Below are 7,584 nucleotides of genomic sequence, written 5' to 3' on the forward strand. Positions count from 1 at the left end.
CAGAGATCCTGCTAGAAAGAAATGCTGCAAACTGCATTTCTGGAAACCTGAGTTCTGGTCAGCTACAAAGATGAGGACAGCAGCAGCTGTCAGCCTCCTGAACTTCAGTTTTCATTTTGTTCTGCTTCCAATACATTCAAGCCCTTTCTCAATTAAATCCTTCAGCCTTGTCTCCACAGAAATACTCTGTAGAGATCTCGCATGCAATGTTTTCTTCCAGTATTCAGAAGAGACGTATGAAACCTCAGCGCTGATAAATAATGCAGAAACAACCAGTTCCAACTCTGAGGACTGACAGAGAACACCACACTCACTTCCTCTGGCTCAAATTCTTTGCAGACAAGGAGATACCTTTCCTTCTGTCTGCCACCATGCTGGCCTCCTGTCCCAGACCCAGGTACCTGAACTTTCCAAGAGGTCCAAACCACTGCTCTTCATGGCAACCTGTAACAATCCCCAGCTGGCTTTCATCTCCCACCCTGGTTCATTAACACAGAAATTTTTCTGTGCTTGTGCTGGCTCCACTCTCCTTTAAAAATCCCACAAGCAATCAAAATGAAGAGCTTTAGCTGGCTCTCCTGTAAGCCTACATCTTTATGTAGAATATAGTATTCCTAGAGAGGAAGATGACATGGTGTTTCCCAGGACACAGTGTAGCAAAAGGATGTTGAGCTCTTCAATCCACAGCTGGGCACAGCTGCCTAAAGAAGCTGTGAGTGCCCCATCCATCCCTGGAGGTGATCAAAGCCTGGTTGGATGGGGCCGAGGGCAGCCTGAGGTGGTTGGTGGTTGACCTGCCCGCAGCAGGGGTAGAACTGGATGATCATTAAGACCCCTTCCAACCTAAACCACTCTATGACTCTGTGAAATTCACAGGCAGCTTTGTTTGCTCTTACTATAAAAAGGCAGGCAGTTTTGTCCAAGGCCCTTATAATTCCTTGCACAGTTGAGAGGCATCAACCACAGACCCATCTCAGGATCAGCCCTTCTTCCCAGGGAATTCATGCTGAAACAAGTACACAGTCATGGTTAGTGATGTGTGCCTTTTGAGAATGGAAAGTCCAATGCATGTCTCGAGAGCTATCTGCAAGCTCCTGGTAAAATGCAGTGCTTCTTTTTTTAATGTATCATATACTGGTATATAACTGGTATATATTTGAAAATGGCTTGCTTTTACACCAAGTAGTGATATCCAATGGTAGTCAAAGTACAGCATGTGATTTTTACAATAACTATTCTTGAATACAGTGGTCATTGTTGTACGATGCTACATTAATAAAGCACCAACAACTGTGACCCTATGAAAGACACAGTTTAGTTCATCCAATCTGGCTGATAGACATTTTCCCCACATAAAGCCACCCAAATGCCTGAAATAATCCTGACTCAGAGTTACTACTTGCTATCTGTAGATCCAGCGATGCTGTTTACTGAGTGTATTACTTGTAGAGAAAATTAAATTATCCGTTTGAAGGAGTTCACAGATGATGCAAAGGGCAAAGGAGGAAGGATGATTTATTACGACCATTTTCCGTGTGTCTCAGTGATTCCACGCTTTTATGTAATGTTCTTATTTTCAGACATCTATTTTTAAAATCTCAGAAGGATGTGGGATAAGTGAGTCAGGGGGAAGATCTGAAGGAGACAAATCAAAAAGAGAAAGATAGAGGCACGCAGGACAAGGTTCAGAAGGCAAATCCTTGCACAGGGAACTGGCCCGAAAGATGTACTAAGGTAGGAGAATTGTCTCACTGCCATAAAAGCACATTGTGAAACATGGCTTTAATGGTTGTCCTACAGCTCATCAGCAGCTCTCTTTGATTTTCCCTGTACTGCTGACTTGTCTGCGAACTGCAGTCAAGTCTTCATTTTGTGTGGCATGCACAACAAAAAAGTGACCACGGTCACAAGTTGGTAGGCTTTATTTTCCTGCCTCTGGTCTGCTCTAAGGGAACATAAAATGAAAATGGAAAAAAAAAAAAAAAAAAAGCCATCTATGATGCAGATGCCCAAAATAGCTGAGAAGACTGCCAACATAGAGTTCACTGAAAACAAATAAATTGAGGGCAAAAACACACATTTCTTTTTTTTTTTTCTGTTGTTTAACAGCAGAAATTATGACATGAACTGACAGCCAGTAAAACATGAATTGTTTCTTAGGCTGAATTATCCCTACATGTTTCATAAGGATTAACTAGTATGTTGTTATTAGAGTAGTCAGTGATTCAGTATGCTAGAAGATTGGAAGATTAAACAAAAGCTAATCTCTAGAAAAGTAGGACAAAATCCTTTGCTTCTTTTTCAGGAAAAAGACTTTACAGCTTGCAGGTTCCAAAAGCTGATTTTGGGAAGACAAAAAGCTTTCCTCAACTGTAGTACTTACTCCTCCACCTCTTTCAGAGGAGCAAAACATCCAGTGTCATTAGGAATCAAGAAGGGCTAGTGTTGCTCACAGAATCATATATTAATCATATATTAAGTGTCAGATATTAAGTAGACTTCTTGTATACTTCTACTGAATACCCTACAGCGCTGGAGAAACCTCCCAGCCAAGTGCAGGACAGTGGTCAGCAATGGCAGCAGCACAAAGCTCACAGCTCCTGGGAGGATTTATCCCAGGACAGTTGAACTTTGAAACATATGGAATTCATACCGAGTGATCTCTCACCTTCCTCCAGGCTCCCTCTGCTGTCATGTTCTGCTGAGTCCCAATCAAACAGCTGCAGGTGCTAAAATTAGCTACCTCAACCATGACGTACATGGACATGCCTTTCCTTGGGACCACAGGCATGGCAGTGGCACAGCTGGAAAGGTCACCCAAGAAGTTCCTGCTCATCTGCCCACAGGTCAGATCTTTCCCATGGCAAGGTCTGACCCAGCAGCTGACAGTGGGCACTTTCTGTTCTCAGGAAAGTTCTGCCAGGGATGCAGTGATCTGTTAAGGAACTGTCAGCTGTAGAATTGAGGCCTTGGTTTGGCAAAGTTCCCTTCAGCTGTGCTATGCAGGAAAGTGTAAGGACCAACTCTGATTTCCTGAAAGAATTTAGTATTTCTTGTCAACCTCACAGTACATCACTGTCTATAGCTTCAGACTGAAACTCAGTGTGGGTTTGGCAACACACAGGTACTGGTAAACTGCAGGAGAAAAATGTTCAGACTTCTTAACAGAAATGAAGTATGCAAATCATCCACCTCAACAAGATCAGATGGCCTCGTGCCCACCTGTAGTTCCATGAGGTTCCCTATGGCTGCCCATGTGCTATTATCACTGACCTGAAACTTATGATACTCTGGGCTAATGGTTTGCAGGGGGTGTTTATTAGTCAAATTATATACTCACCATCTTGTTCTGCTCCCACAGGTTGCTCTATCTCCAATCCCTTAAAATTAGAATAAGGACTCCTAACAACAAATAAAATTTCTAGAGTTTCAGATCTCACAGTAAAAAATTAATTGTTATCAGTGTTAGAATACTTAGCATCTGCTGTGTGTCATTCACTGCTAGTCATCAGCTCCTCTATGGCTCCTTAATGATTTTCTTAGAGAGAGAGGCAAGGATAAACTACATCCAACCCACACTGAGATGATTTAGTTCATGCTGGCAGGCAGATCTGGCAAATGTTTGTCTTGACTGACATTTTTGATGGACACTGTTGCAATGATACATGCCAGAATAGCATCTGTAAAAGAGTAACGGATGAGCATTCTGTGCAGGTCAGCTGAAACAAGCTGTAAGGAAGAATTTAGAAGGCATTATTGTTTGCCAACAGCCATTTTGGAGCAGAAACAGCTCATGTAGCCTCAGTACAATGGCAGAAATTTGTTTTGTTTTACTTTCTCCACTGGAAAATAACTTTCCTAACAGGCCCAAAATCAGATGGCAGAAGATCTGCTCAAAACTTTACATGCATAATTCTAATTTCAGCCAGCACACATCCACTGAATAAATAAATAGAGCCAACCTCTAACAGTTCCATATTTAGGTAATGATTTCTTAAATGAACTCTATGAATTTACCTCTCTGCAGTTCATTCCTAAGGGATGACAATGACAACACAATGGTGTCCTTTGTTTATATCTGGCACACAATGAACCGTAAGAAGCTTTTAAATACACAAGCAGTGATGATTCACATCTCAATAGCTGGCCTCATTCTGCGATTCAGGTGCGGTCACACACCTTGCTTGTGTTTTCATTAAATAGTCATTTCTTGTTGACACAGATTCCATCATATTTTATTATTATTCTAGGATGTAGGTTTTCTGATTACATTCAAAGCTGTAGGGACTGGTTGGAATCATGAAAAACAAAGAAGGACAGCAATCCATCCAAAAGGCCTAGCATAGCAGGTGGGAGGGGACAACACCATGGGCAAAGAGAAACACATTCCTATTGCCAAGATCAATCTTACACAGCTGGCAGCTTTCAGAGCAGATCTGCCTGGCAACAGAAATCCCATCAGTGGGTCTCATCTCTGTGGAAGAAAATGGGAAAGCTGGAGAATCCCATGTCCAGTGCTCCCAAATCATTACGACTTCCACTAATGCCTTGTATCTACAGTGTTATAAAGACTTCATTACCAGTTAGGATTCTTACTGAGGGTGAGATGCATAAATAGAGTTCACTAGAAATCACAAACCAGGTAGCAGAAATCAGGAAACCTGAATTTTATTCTTAACTCTGTATTTGTTAGCAATCCTAACAACAGTTATTCTATACTCAGTTTACAAAATGGATAAAGAAGGAATTAGATTTGTGAATGACTGATTACCTTTCTTTGCTTCTAATTTTGCCTGAGTAAAAGCTGTAAGTCTCGAGGTTGTAAAATAAGTCATAATATAATTAAAACTTGCCAGAATTTCAAAGGAAAAGAAGAGCATGCATTAATATTTCTGTCTTGAAATAATAGAGCCCTGAGGTTTACTAGCAAGAGAAAACAAATTATCTTCTTTTATCCGTGCTTTCACATTGTTTATTTAAAGATGAGATGATATCTCATTTTTGTCTATAACAGTCACTTGACTTCTCTATTAGCCACCACCTGCTTTCTTAATTAGAAAAAAATGTCCCATTCTACCCAGGTTAAAGTAGCTAAAGTCAGAATTTAAACTGGATGTACACCATCCTAGAAGATGAGCGAGCTATTGCTTACAGACACAAGGACCATGCAGCAGCACAAGCATTTGTACGTTTGGAAGGCAGCTAATTCCAAGCTCTCAAACAGATCAAGCTCAACAGTGCTCACTGAAGCACTGTATCTACTGACAATGGATATAAATTGCTTTATTTTACATAATGAAAGTGCAATTTGTAAAGGCAGTGTTTGGAACTGAACTATGTTGTAAACTGACAATTTTAGGCTGTCAAGCTAAAAACCTGTCTGGAGAGAATGGAATTCAAAGACTGAGATTTACCCAAAGTCCAAAGCAAGATGGCTGCTACAGATTACACACAAACTGTGTGAGAGAAGAGAAAACCACTTAATGGTGTGTGATAATTCTGTTTGTTTGGGGTTGGCAGCATTAATTGGCTTGTAACCTCATCACAGTCTAGAAAACCTTGGCTGTTCCCTTCCTCTTCTCAGGCATGTAGGCAGTAACACTCCTGCAGTGCACACATAGGAGTTGGCCTCAGTTAGCATGCAGAAGCAGAGAATTATAATTTGGAAAGCTCAAAGACTTTTGATTTACCCAACTGAAATTATGAAAACTTGATCCTGAATTCACCTTCAGATGCAAGAGGCAGAGACTTCTCTAGAAAAACTGGGCCTTATCATCAGCCATGATGGACAATAATCCAGCTACGTGAGTTAGTGCACGCCCAGCCAGCCAGAACAGGACTCAGCTTGGTAGTAATCATGACCCAGCCCCATAACAGCACTTAATGTCACCAGTCATCTAAATTTACTGTGATAAATGGAATTTTCCAGCAGATCCCTAATGATTTCTATTATGAGAGTATGAAAGGCAGAGACCTGAAAAACCTAAATCACACATCTCATTGCTATTTGAATGATAATAGCTCTGCTGCCTGTTTTCCTGGCAAGCAAGGTGAGTCTTGCAGAGAAAATGTGGCAAGCTCCGACTGATTCTCTTTTCTCTAACCCATTTTAATCAAGCAACACTTGATCTGGGAGACATTCATGTTACACCTGGCACATTATCAGAAAGAGAAGAAAACTGCAGCCTGAAGATGCTGGAGTCCACATTTGCTCTCAGTATGAATTATTCTCTAGCCTTTTAATTTTTTGAGATCTTATCCTGAATTGTCTACCAATATAATTTATTTTAGCAATGGAAACTCATTTTAACCACTGTGCTTTCTAATTTCATTGCAATTGCAGTACTCAAGAATGAAAGGGTCTCAAATCACATTAAAATGTTCAGGAAACACTCTGGGAAATGCTGCAGTTGAGACATCAGATAGCAACCTGAGGCTTAAGCTCAGAACAATGGACTGTACTAACCAGGTAAAGAAAATAAGAGTTAATTTCAAATTACTTGATTTTAAAAGACACTCAGCTGCAGCCTTCCTATAATCACCAGATTAATTCTCCAAGGACTCAGCTCAGTTAAAACATGCCATTTATCTACTGTGATTCGTGCTGTACTTCATTACAAAGAACTGTTCAGTCATATACTAGGACAACTTCACTCACAGTGTGCTGAAAACAGAACCAAACACGGGCACTGATGGCACAGAGCCTTCGTGATTTCATGCAAGGCTGCTTCCCCATGAACGTTCATTTCACTGCAGGACACTTGGAAAAAATCCTATAATCTTACAAGGCTTTTAAAACTGAAACAATCTCTGAAAGCAGCGTTTGTCCTCCGTGTTCAAATAATTCCCCAGTTCTGTCCTGTCTGCTTCAAAAGTTTGTTTTTACAAAGATTGCCCATTTCAGAGCAACAAAAATGATGCTGTGGATTGGCATCTCATGAACTGGAACTGGAAGCTCTCAGGTGGTGGTCAGACTGCTACAGCCATCCTGCATTAGGAGGCTGCTGTGAATCCAAACTAGGCAAATAGGTGGAAGTTCTATAAAATGTATCTACACAGATTTAAAGCTGAATGGTGGCAGATTAAAGCTGAATGGTGATTAACCTGAGTTTAACATTCAGTAAAAAGCAAAGGTAAATGGCACCGCAACATGAACAGACAAGTGCCAAGAAATAAAGTTTACTACATGGATAAGGACTTTTAGAACCAAAGCTTGCATTGTAAACCTATTAACTAATCAAGGACATTAAAAAAGATTTCATACAAGCCACTGGTACATAATGTCATTTTGTGGAAAAGCCACAGTGAAAGGAAAGTTCATATCATGGTCAATGGAATATTAAAGTAATGAAATTTTGACTCAACAAGATATTTTAAAGCGTATGACTGGGGTCTGATAATCCTATTATCTGGTTCATCATGTGGTATTATTGAGAAAAGAAGCATTTCAGAGAGTAGATGAGATGGAATAAGCCTCAAAGGCTGTGAAGAAGGACCAGGATGTCAAAACCCAGTGCTTAGTCTTCACAACAAGTCCTGAAAATAACACAGTTGGGTCTGAGAATCTAAAATGCAAGGAAGGAT

This window comes from Lagopus leucura, unplaced genomic scaffold, assembly GCF_019238085.1.
Source record: "Lagopus leucura isolate 7727_CA_CO unplaced genomic scaffold, USGS_WTPT01 Super-Scaffold_100017, whole genome shotgun sequence".
Lineage (NCBI taxonomy): Eukaryota > Metazoa > Chordata > Aves > Galliformes > Phasianidae > Lagopus > Lagopus leucura.